We start from the raw sequence: 13,099 nt of genomic DNA on the forward strand, positions 1-13,099 counted from the left end.
AAGACATCACATCAACAAACTCGCATCACCCTTTTGAAGCTGGCTGCTTTCACATTTGAATGATTCCCACATGCACCACTTCCGATTGCCTCAAGATGAATTGAAAGATTAGTTATTTCGAACACTGCGCTAGAAATTGGTTCGAATTTTTAATGAGTTGGGAAGTCTTGGGTTCGACACTATCTGAGGAAATATACACAAAGGTGCCTTAAGATAAGAGTTAAATTCCTTCCTCAACAAAATATCCTACTCTCTCTTGGCCACAAGGAGGCAGTACAAGCCAGACAAATATGTTCAATGAGCCATCTCAACTCCTCTTAGCTCAATAGTGCGGCGCTAATGGTAGTTGTTCTCACAGAGGATAAAGAATACATGCCCAGTAACTCTAATGAAAGAGGTTTTAGAAAACGGCTGGCTGGCTAGTTGGACTAAATCAACAAATCGACCGAACGCAGCGTTTGGGTGCAGCCCGATATTCAACAGCTCCAATTAAAGAATCCTGGCATCCAAACGGCTTGACAGCAAACATGCCAAACTTTGAGAATATTATTGCACTTCACGCCAGCCTTAAAACCTCTCTATCCTCCAATAATGAGAAGAGTGTGTGCACTTGGCGGATGCAGGCGCTGACACAAATCTTCCAAGTGATACATGGCTTATGAGCCTGCGTGACTAATAGAAATAGAAGGATAATCCCTGGCACTGCTTGCGTCTGCAACCCAAAGGAGGAAAAAGAAGAGAAAGGGAAGAGGCAGCGGAACGCCATCGCTGTGAAACTCAATTCCGAGCTGCGGCTTGGTATTGTGATCGCCATGGCAACAAGGAGGCAAATGACAGTCATTTTCAACATGATGAGAAATGTTTTTCAGGAAGGAAGCGAGGAGCTAATCAGAGAATACTGACAACGCTGCGGGGTTGACATCGAGAGGGAAACCATCCCCAGGGTGTCATTAATCTGGAGTCATGCGAAAAATTCAATCATTTATATATATATATGTGTGTGTGTGTACATACATATATCACCTCACTTTATTTGAATTCTAATAGGAGTCTATTTTTATGCATCTGTCCTCAAGCAGGGACGTTCCAGTTGGGCGAGTCCCCCTTGAACAGGAAATGGACCATATTTGGACCTTCCAAATAGCCCCTGCATTCCGAGTAGAACCATCAATCATTTCTATCAGAGTCAATTAGCTTTGCCTTAAGTCTGCTTAGTTCAGTGCTAAGGGTGTGTAGACTTCTTCTATTCACTGTGTATCTTGTCAGAGGTGATACATTTGTGTGATGTGACTAGACGAGGTTCATCAGTAAAATGCTAAAGATGTTTTCCTGAATTTGTGCAACCTTGAAGATCTGGGACCGGACATGCTGCTAAAATGCATAATCACCACTGACCTTGAATGCATCATCCTTGAATGCTCCCCACTAGGCCTTCGACACTTCAGGGTGGACAGAGGCAACCAGATCATCTACAAAAAAGGAGCATAATCCGTCACAAGTCTTGGACAATGTTTTTTTTTTTTTACAATTGCCTAAAAAGATTGGATAAAAGGGAAGTTCCACATGTGATAAGATAAAAAAAATAAATAAATCTTACATCACCAGAGACCAATACGGCCATTATTTTTAGTACACAGCTTCTAAGTTCCCCGGAATGTTTTATATTGTGTAACCTCTTCTTGGAACCGTGTTTACAGAATACTATTACTATTGCCGGGAAATTACCGTTTGATTTTGAGGTGCTGATAAGACTTGTTTCCCGCAAAAGGGACACTTTGACACTTGAATAGAGCGCCTACTGTATCATGCTTGCAATGTTACCAAACTGAGGAATGAATGAACACAAACCTCTTTTAAGACCAAACAAAAGAGACTAGAGGCCATTTCAACAAACAAGAAAGCCTTTTTATAAACTAGCCATTTCGTTTAGTGCACCAACACAATCTGGTTTAACTGTATTGTATAATACTGTACACATTTAAGTTATTATCGTGCTTGTTGGAAGTAGTCACTTATAGTTGAGGGGAAAATGACCTTCCACTATCTGCATGAGTGTATTATACTGCCCCTATGTGGCCAAAAGGCGTACATGAGAAAGAGCCATGAGTTCATCACTTTTTAGTTTATGTTCAATTTAATCATAGACTATGTTTTTGCCAACTTAAATACAATAGAGTGGAAGTCAAGTCAAATATTATACAGCACTATTTAATTATATCCTATTCTAAATGTTTTTATCCATTTAATAGATGAACAATATTTTAAAAACAGATTTAAATACCATTCGATGGTTTTTGAATTATCGGGAAAATCAAATGTATTCTTATTAAAGTCCCCTTGTATTGCATCTTGTTCGAGGAGTAATTTTCTGGAGGATGGAAACTTGTATTTGAGTGTGCAAAGTATACATAGTTCATGTTGCGGCTGTAATGGACTAGTTTGAACAGAGGAGGGCGCTGATGTAATAGACCAACATATGTAATGCTATACGAGTGTGAGATAGGACAGAGAGAAAATAGATGGGATAAATATTTCTGCTAAATTTGCCAGGGTTAAAAACTCTTTTCTTCAGTGTGTCAAATTCATAAGATGTGTATTTTCACTTTCCAGGGGCTTGATAATATGTGAGTGTCACAAGACAGACACCAAACAGGTTCCTCATTGTGCCATCTTTTTATGAGTGGACGTGTTAAAAGGTTGACAGATCAGGTTCCGCTGTTTTGTCAAGGCCGCCAAAGCCCACAATGACTTTTTTTCACTCCACATTGTATCCAATCCGCTTCAGCGACATCTGATCGACTGTCCTCGACTCTCTTGCTCTCCGTTAAGTCGTGTCATTCACACATGATCCATCATATCCTGCTGCCTTAATCAATATTTACGCACTGACAGTGTCTAGCCACAACACGCACAATGAATGCAACACTTGTGTGCCAGACAGAGTCGACACGAAGCTAAGAAACAACCCAAGTGTCAAATGAAAAGACTCTTTTTCATTAACGCTGTGGTCTCAAAGTCATAAGGGGACAGTTTCAGACAGAGGCACCACAAAAAGGCTCACAATGGATTCTTAATGCCACACACACACATCCCCTTTGTCTCATTTGTGGGATATATATATAAATATATACATATATAAATAAATGCAGATTTTTACGACCTGTCGAAAAGTAACCCCGGTCGTTGTCATTTCCGGGAATGCCGGTGTGCGTGTGACAAAAGTTTCCACGCACGACTTTAACACACACATATATACTTGTAATTAGCTTCCATGCCTTTGGCGTTAACACTTGCGGTTGACATATGACCCCTGAAACTGCGCCCATCAAGTTGATGTGAAATATGAAGTGTTGCGACATGAAGAAAGCCGCGCCGCAGGCTTTGAAGCGAAATCCTCGCTTCCCCTCTGAGGTTCTCTGCGAGAAATGGGATAGGCCTAATAAGTTCCTAATTTATTGAAGCCAACACAAACACACACGAGGTCGAGGTCCACGAGGGGTGAGTTATCACACTTTGGAATAATGCCTTATGTGTGTGAAAGTGTGTCATGCAGTGATTTGTAAAGTGTCGCTCAAAGTTGTTGTGTCCAAAGCCACAAATCATCTTTAAAAGCCTGCAATACAAATTTGAACTTTAATTGGTGACAACACCTCATTATCATTATCTACTTAATTAGACCTTTCATGCAGGGAACTTATGTAATTAGCACATGTGGAGAACTGGGACACGTCGCCATTTATCAAAAGTACTGTAGAAGGGGTTTTTTGAGTCAAATGTTTCTAGCCTTGCTTCAAGCTGTTTGGATAATGTGTTTCTATTGTATACGCTTGGAATGAGAGTGTGAATGCGCACGACGAGATTCAAACCAAAAACTTCAGAACTGAGGTGGACATGCTAATTGCAAGGCCTTAAAGTAAAACAAATAATGTGAAGTAAAATTTAATGCTCTTTGAACAATGCCGAGAGGAATTTAAATTATTTTTTTAATTATGACATTACAGTATTTTTTTTTTTTAAACAAATGATTAACTTAATAAAAATACACATTACAGCAATTTTTAGATGGAACGGATTAACAGCATTTCCATTTATTTCAACGGGGAAAGATGATTTGATGTACTACACGTGTTTTAAACTACAAACATAGTCAAGGAATGAAATATATTTTTATTCTAAGGCACTACTGGATTATTTGTGGCACTTTTGGAGGACACCAAGGGAGAAACCACATGTGAGGGAGCAAAAAAAAGAATTGTAGTTTACATTGAACAATTTCATTTGGTTTATTCACAGCGCAGGAGCAGGAGGTGGCCGGTGGCACTCTTGGACCTCGCGCAGAAACAAGACAGTAAGTGTCTTTCAGCAGCGCCGTCGGAGCTTGTTAAAGCAAGTGCGGGCAAAGATAAGAGGGCCAGTTGGAGTGAGCTGAAGGCCAGAGGAACATCCCCTTCCAATTAAGCAGCATTAGCTCTGACCTTGTTTAAAGGGAAACATTCCCCCGTGTCACCAGAGTGTCTGCAGGAGGTGGAGAGGCCGCCTCGACGCCATTATTGACTCTGTCTGCTCAATTACAGCCTGTCACGGCCGTCTTCTCCCAGCCTTTGTGCATGATTACTATTTCTTCTCTATTGCTGCTGTTGAAGTGCAATAAGAGTGATCACAAAGCAGCCAAGGCAAAAGTTGCACACTGAACATACTCATTAATAATTCAATATAATAAAACAAAGTTATTGCATAGCGAAGCTCTAAAATTTATCAAAAGATACCTAAAAAGGAATAACCTTTTTTTTTTTTTTGCATTAAAAGTCACAGAATGGCTTGTGTGACACAATATTTGCATGGTGAGTTTTTCTTGTTGACTAACTAGCAAATAAATACAAAAACGTTACTCAATGTTTGACTTCCTGATCGAAACAAAAATGGACTCGTGAGTAATTGGTATGTAAAATCCCAACCCTTAAGCATGTGCCGGTTATTATTTGATGCAATGTAGTGTTTCTGGTACTGCCAAAGTGTGAGTTGAGCTGTCAGGTAAGTACGTTAATAAAAAAAAACATCGCCAAGAGGGAGCGCAAACACACCTGAAGTATTTATCTATTTAATTATGTGTCATTTAAAGTAATTAGACCTCAAGTGCTGCTCCTGCACATTTGTATGAATAAGCAATTAAACATGTGCTTATTTCAACCAAGAGTCAGTTTGAACAGTGATAGCTCATACTGAGTCAACACAAGCTTTATAATTTTATGGGTTTCTCTCCAGGGAATCCAAGCATCGGAACCTAACTCTCGTTAACTGCTGGGGATAACAAAAGCGCCAACGATGAACTGACTGGGGTGCCAAATTCCATACACAAAAACACAGTGAGAGTGTCGTGTGTTATTATTTTTTGTTTAGGGGGGTGCCACGCATAGGTCAGCGTGTTCCCGAACCCTTAAATCACCTGAGTGGTGTAATTAGCGCTCTCTGGGACATCTCGCAACCCTCTAATGCCCAGGGGGCTCCACAGAGGCGCCGCTTGTTACGAAAGAATTCCCAAAGAGGGAGTCAGTTGGTGAGAGGGCCGGGAGGAAGCCGAGAGGAGGGCGGAGCCAGGCAAGCAGGCAGTTGGGCTGCCCCGCGGCAATTTGGAGGTTTATCTTCCGTGCTGCTGACAAAGCAATACTGAGCCAGCGTAAAAGAGACCACTGGGGAGGGAGGCTCCTCTAAAGTTGACCCTCTGTTGTTTGCCTTTCAAAAACAACAGCGAGAAAAAGAGAAGAGGGGATATTGTCTCGTAAAATTGGAATTTGTTTCCCATCCCATAATAACACAAATGTGCTCATGTGACATGATAAACAAGTTGTGCCTTGGGGAAGATTTATAAATATCACATAGCTTAGCTTTTCACTGCTAGCATCAAATAACATCTGTAGTACAGACAGACAGACCGACAGACTAAACTGGTCACATTTTTTTTATCCTCAGCACTCTATTAGTGCCGCACTGATGAGCTGAAGTTGAGATATTTCAATGAACAGTATCTTATACTGCCCCCAGGTGGCCAAGGCAGGCACACAAGAAAGGCATTGAACTGCAAGTTTATTCTTGTTTGTGATGTTCTCTCTTTTACAAAATCTTTATCCCTCATATGTTTTTCTCCTAAATAACTTGTCTAAAAATAATTGTGGAAAAAGTAGACTTTAATTAACATCCAGTGTTTTTTTTTTCTTGTAAGTGTGGCCTTAGCAAACTTTGCAAGGGGGGGAAAAATGACAGTGTTCAGCCAGCAGCTTGATCATGACAGCAAGCAAATAATGATTTATAATATGTCAGGTGGCCTCCAGTCAGCATCAAGTGTACAAGCACCAATTATGTTTTCCAACTGATAAAGAGCAACAGATAAGTGGCACTCTTTATACCAAGCTAGTAAGGACATTTTAATTAACTTCTGTGATTTATGAGATGGATATACTACATGATAGTTCATGTGGGTTGGGGTGATGATGGTGAACACACAAATAGGCCTGAGAAAAAAAAGTGAGCAGAGACATTTTTTTTTTCATAGTAGGTTGCATTTGTCAGAAATGTCGTATTAGCCAGCTAATTAAACTCAAATGTCACATTTTATCGTTTTATTTGGCTCACTTTGAAAAAAATTAATATAAAAATAGTCCTTCTAGTTAAATAAGTTGTAATGAAGAACCGAGATATTCTCCAGGGAAATCCACTAGGTCTAGCTACTTTCTGATTTGTAAAATAATCTGCAGTATGTAAAAAGCAAACCTATATTTTGCAGTTGCATGCGACATTCTGACGCGGCGAACGGCTTGCAACGAATTCGTTTTCAGGCAGTATAACCACAGTCACCCTTGTACTTACTAATTATCATTTGATTGATTATCATATTCATGGCCTAGAATGTTAAAGTGTAATCATCATTTTAACACAACATTAGCATAGATTAGTGACAGTTTACGGCGCCTCCAAGAATGAAAAGCGTTTGCTTGGCAAATACAATTTGATGTGCGGCATGACAGCATTGCATGCGTTGAACTTCCCACTATAAATGTGTCATTTTCCCTTTGTGGCCTCTTTGAAGAGGTTTGGCTGCGTCAAGGACCAAATTCCAATCAGATTTCCATCCAGCTCGACACCACAGACAGTCAATGCCACCCATGCAAACAGATGATTGACAGTTATTTTCCAATTGTTATAAGACTATAAACACATCCACTAACTAATTACCCCTCAATTAAAAGATGAGACCACCCTAAAAGTTTGAATAAATGATGGTGGTGGGTGTTGTGAACCTCGATGTGTTTTTCTGATGAAATGTTAGCCTGGTTATTTTTAAGAGATTGTTTCCTGGCACGCAGCAACGCTTGAGGCTTGTTGGCACGAAATTCTGACATGTTTGTCTTTTTGCTTTTGTCCTCTGCTTTTTTCGAGTAAATTATGACATATCTCGTCAAAAAATGACACCTCCCCTGTTTTTGTAAAATACAATTTTTACCTGGCTCATATTATGAGATCCTTCTAAAATTGTGATTTTTTTTCCTCTTTAAAATGGTTGTAAATTATTTTCCATTTTATTTTTGAATGCTTTTCCAGTTATTTTTAGGCTAGGTATGAGCATTCTTCTTATCGGAGTGGCCATGTCGGTGTGTTTTCACGGTGAAACATCCAGCGAGTTATTTTTAGGAAGGGCTTCTGCATCAGCGTGACAAAATTCAGGCACGATGGCGTTCCTCGATTCATCTTCCTGCCATCCTCGGCCTTTTCACGGTACGCAAGCCAAGCTCGACTCGGTTTGACAGGGCTCCCTGTCGTTTGTGGAGGTAATTACCTGTCGACATGGCACACAACAAAGCAATCAGGGAGGGACTCCGTCTAGACTCGGCGTCTCGCTCCGACTTTTCTGCATCCCCATTCTGGGTTTTATTGTCTGACCTGTTGTGTGACCTGACAAAGAGTCAACTTGAAAGGCAACAGATGACACCGATTGTCCTCCAGCTCATGAATTGATCCTATTGTCGCCCATTTGACCTTTTTAGACAATTGGGCTGGGAAGTCATAAAGTACAAATAGGTACTAGCTTATCGAATGGCACAACTTGATGTCCGCACGTCGACTTTTCGGTCAAGTAGAGTCAAATGTCACTCACTAGGCCACGCCCCTTAAAGGCACAAGATTATTTTGTAACTTGGCTGTCTGGCGGAAATCTCCTAATACGGTCAAATTAGAGTTTTTCAATCACAAATTAATGATCTTCGTCTATTTTTACCCTAAATTTAAAGTGGTGAGGAAAAAAAAAGCTTAACCGCATATCGAGCGACCTGAAAAGTTTCATAAAACGTGGCGGCGACAAACAAGCAAAGAGACAGCTAGTCTGACTCGCTGTAATGGCCTCGCTTTGAAGTGGTCAAGATAGCGCTTGTAATCAACTTAATTGATTGTAACAAGGCACTGGAGAGGGGGACGGGGAGTGCCGTAGGGTCCTTTTTAGGGAACCGCTGGTACTCGAGCAGAGTAGTAATTCAACATAATGCCAGCCATTACCGCAAAGACAAACAACGTCAGTCATGTTTGAGGCGAGCAGGCAGATGGCCAGTGCGCAGAAACGCCGCCACAAGGGAAGTAAACAGCCTTTAAGTGCTTCTTAAACACAATTTTGTTTATATGCAATTTAAATGAAGTCAACCTCAAGCGGAGCTCAGGAAGTTATTAAATACACGCCGCTTAGCTCATTGTAATAGCAGACACGACAAAAGCGACACAATATATTCAATTGATCAAATTGGGACCTTTTCACCATCTCTTTTCATCTGCAGTTCATCAACATCCTGGCTGGAGTTATAGTCAAAAGCAATCCCAAAAACAACAAATGATAAATACAGAGACTCTGGCACATCATTTGTCCAATGAACAATCCCTGGCTTTTAAGTTGCAAAGGGAAAGAAATGAAGTTTAGGAGGGAGAGTTTTCAAATGTCCAAAGAAACATTTGGAAAAAAATGAGAGATTATTTTACATGTGTCTCTTTTTGCATGATTTTTGAAAAATTCTCCGAAATTTGCAGCCCTACAGGTATTTTCCAAACTAACTTCCTGGTTCCTTACCCTTGAAGAGTAAAATTCAATTTGCCACTGGAACGAACGAGTCAGGGAAGCGTTTGTTGTCGTTCACACCCGTGTGATAACGTTTTGTGTCAATGCAAATAGTAATATAATATAATGTCAAGGTAAACATTTGAAACGCATATTGCCATCAGTTATTTATCATTATGTCAATCTCACATAGAACTGGAGCAAGATCTTTTTGCAATACAAACAAATGATTTGTAAAAGAAAGCAGGCCACAAAGCAAGATCGCCAATCCTTCACCAATATTTATGAGGACTATTAACTCTCTCCCTCTTCCTGCACCGAGGTGATGCAAATAAATTAAACCGGCATCTCAGTAATTGCCAAGCCACCAATCAGTCTGTTACCAGTCCGCTGTTGTTGCACTTCAAAGTGCCCGAGCAAGACGCCTGTGACCTCAGCAGAGGGACGGGTCAGTGCAAAGGCGGCAGCGAGGTCATAACAAAGATCACCGGGATTGTGTGTTTGCGCCAGAGCTCGCTTTCTAACCTGTGACCCGCATCTTTCCCTCAATAAAGTCGGACGGAGTCTTGAATCATGACTCCGCTTTTATGCACCCATATTAACCTTTAAGTGTCTTTGTGGTGTCCAATCTGGCACGCGTGTGCCTTTTTCCAACTTTAATGAGGGAAAACACAACATATGTGGATTAGTAAGTATCCGAGATCATTGTGCATAGTTGGATCTGACGAGCCTCCCCAAGTGTGAAACGAAACAGTCAACGTTTCATAATCTAATCGGATGGATTCTTTCGACAAAAATCATCTCACAGACATGTTAAGACACCTGGGAACTCTTTTAAATTATGAAAAAAAAATTTAAACTATGTCTCGTTTTCATTAAGTAGCTCTAGGATGTTGTGGTTAGCTTGAAGAATGACATCCCACCCTTCCCTTCTTATTATATTTGTAATGGGCTGTCATTTGAATGATGTGGGGAATATAATTATTAAAAGCTGGGAAAGTGGTGGATTTTTCCATTCATCAGTTGCTTGAAATCCTCCCAGCGTTCATCTTCACATCATCACATGCAATAACACTTTCACACACGAGCACATAAAAAACAATTATAACATTTCAAAGGCCTCCATAATGGCTCTGTATGTGTTTGTTAATAAATATTGTCATTGTAAAGTTCTGCTGTTTCTTCAGTCGGGTTTTTTTTTTTTGGCTCCACTGCAAGCATGAATTAATAAAGTCAAATCAATCCGACCTGTCAGGAACTATTAATGATTGTTATGTCAAATACGATATGCATGCGCATGTCTCTCACTCAATTTGTGACGCACCGCTGCTCTCAATTCTATTGTTTGTAAGGGAGGTGTCACACTGAATCGTAAATCCAGCTCAACCTGTATTTAAAAAAAAAAAATCTCCCCATGAAGTGACAATTTAAATTTTCCAATTGAGCATATAATTCTCCATTGTAATCGTGACAAAAAAATCGTAATGCCACATGTGCGTAATCAAAACTGTTTTGACATTCCAAACCTGCTTTCTATTTTTGTAATATTAGCCACTACAGTAATAGGCCACACTTCCAGAAACACACGTCCATCAATAATCAGTAATGCTTGGATATGATTAATAGTTTACGCCTCCGCCGCCACTGCTGCAACTACAACAACTAATTTGGCAATTAAACACACACACACACCTCTTGTAGTCTAATTATAGCAAGGAATTGTCAAGCCAATTGGAGGAGGTATAGAACATTTTTCTTGTCTTTGTTAAACAACAGTACAAAACAGTGCTGCTGTACCTAATGAATTGTCCTGTGTGTCCGCTCTTGAAAGGAATGAATGAAAATGATGACAGGTTGTGAAGTTATTGCATTTCTTCAAAGTCAAATATGTCATCCACAATTGACAAGGAGTCCTTGACTGGTGAGATATCACCACAAATTTTTAGCCTCGTTTCTCTCGACGGTGACTTAACCTACCGCCCCAAAAAAACAAGATCCGAGGCTCGCCAGCTGGCTAGATGTTGTAACGCAGGCCGGGGGCGTTGAGCCAAGCCCCTCCTTCTCTTGTTATTAGCAAAATTGGCTTCAATCATTCACGTCGCTGAAAAGATCTGTCTGTACTTTTTAACAGCTAATTGGCCATGGCGCCATTGTAGCCTCCAAGGTAGTTATTTGTGTGCATTAGGAGAAGGCTCCGTGGGCTTGGGAAGCTCAGGGAGAGTGAGCAAGGAGCGAAAGTACAAATTATAGTAACGGTGCGTTAAGGTACGTTTTGTTTGGATGACCACGGCAGCTTACTAAAAAAACAATGATCAATAATTGACTTTTTATTATGATGAGGTCACTCTGAAGCCATCACGACGGACTTGACTTTGAATTGAAGCTAGCTTGATAGCGCACTACTCAATTTGCAGCTCTCGTGCACCGGCGCACCCCCGGAAGACAAAAATGAGTACTCATCCCTTCATCACCAGAAATGTGGGTGGCGGTGACGTATTGTGACAAAATGAGTTTGTTTTTGCAAGAGTTGGGAATAAACAACAAAGGCAAGAAAAAAAAAAAAAGAGTCTGCATTAATTGAAATGAGATGGGAACAAAATGTGAAAATGTTTGAAATGGGTTGGATGAGCAATCGGAATGGGATACCACCATCACCATTAAACAGACCACCATGGATGTCATCAACAACATTAACCCACAGTATAATGACAGAAGGCAATCTTTGGATTGTTTTCGAATGCTGAGATGCTGACAAATAAATGTCAATAAATCAAACACAATTGCTCCGAGGCCGGGCTATGACATCTGCCACACGAATGCTTTTCACTTGTCTTTTTTTATCTTCTCACATTGGTCGCAAGCTTACCTTCTCGGTGCTTGGGAGGAGAACTGCATCTGCTCATGTTCATAAGTGCTTCCTTTTTTTCCACCTCAGTCACCTAGGATGACATGCCAGAGATTAAAAAAATATATATGCTAACACGGCTGCCACATTGATACACTTTTTAGCCAACTCGAGTCTCGAGAGAGCAAGTCGGAAACACGAAACCAGTCTGTCTGTTGACTTTGCCCCAGTGCGGTTAACTGGTGAAATATGGAAATTGTGAGCAATTCTGGAAGTGACAGGTACAACACAAAGGGATGTTTGTGAGAAGACTGAACTGTTGCCCAAATGATGGCTCGTATCTCAGCCTTTGTCAAAAGTCATCGCCAGTGCGTTGGCACCGCCGGGCGTCCTAATGGAAATGTAAATAGTGTGCAAGCGCGGCACAGGCTGCTGATTATCCCGAGCGAACATTCCACCACTTCAAAGCCCCTGCTGTAATTACAAAGCTCCGAGGTGTGCCCGACCCGCATAGAAGCTTCCCAGGCATCTCCGACCCGCTCACACACACACACAAACATGTTCAGACAAATTGCTTTCGCTATTATCGTGGCTTAAGTGATATTATGGAGGAAAGGAAGTGGGATGTGCGGGTAATTTTGCCACATCCCGGAGATCCCCTATCATTCGATCATTTATTGTCTAAGACTTTTATCAGTTGTTTTGGCTTGCTTGTCCTTTTGCCAGGTCAAAAAAAGAGGTGCTGGTCATGGCTTTGGTGTCAGATTATTTTGTAGTGTTGTTTTTATTGGTATTTCTTACCCAGCAGTTTTGTTCTACTGAGCCGCATTGATTTAGTTTTGAATCAAAAGTTCCAACATTAAATAATTTTTCAAATGCCTGCTTTCCTAGGGACATGACTAAAAGACATCCATGTGCCAATGTGGGGGAAAAAAATGCAATTAGATGAACACGAGCTAAGGTGGAGAAACACGCCACTGACACTCATGTGAATCATGAATGACAAGGTGCCTGTGGGGCAAAAGAGAAGCAGAACACTTGAGGGACGGGCTGCTGGGGCGGGGGAAGGCAACAGTTTCTCCCCTGAGGAGTTGATCTTTTCATCTGGCCGCTCACTGGCGCCTTCACAAACCCCTGATTGTCTGTGAAATCACCCCACTTTAATA

At 40.9% G+C, this 13,099-nt stretch overlaps 1 protein-coding gene across 5 annotated transcripts in view; it reads right to left on the bottom strand.

Annotated features, from left to right (window-relative positions):
- The window catches only part of drd1b (dopamine receptor D1b), an 85,394-nt gene that overhangs the window by 28,380 nt on the left and 43,915 nt on the right, over window positions 1-13,099 (bottom strand). For all 5 annotated transcript variants that reach the window (XM_088398755.1, XM_088398758.1, XM_088398757.1 and 2 more), the window contains exons 6-7: window positions 11,955-12,027; window positions 1,396-1,469 (exon numbers count right to left, since the gene is read on the bottom strand). The gene's annotated coding sequence lies outside the window, so the exon portion shown is untranslated. The remainder of the gene's footprint in view (window positions 1-1,395; window positions 1,470-11,954; window positions 12,028-13,099) is intronic.

Source organism: Syngnathus floridae, chromosome 15 (assembly GCF_059516105.1).
Source record: "Syngnathus floridae isolate MCC-2025c chromosome 15, RoL_Sflo_1.0, whole genome shotgun sequence".
NCBI lineage: Eukaryota > Metazoa > Chordata > Actinopteri > Syngnathiformes > Syngnathidae > Syngnathus > Syngnathus floridae.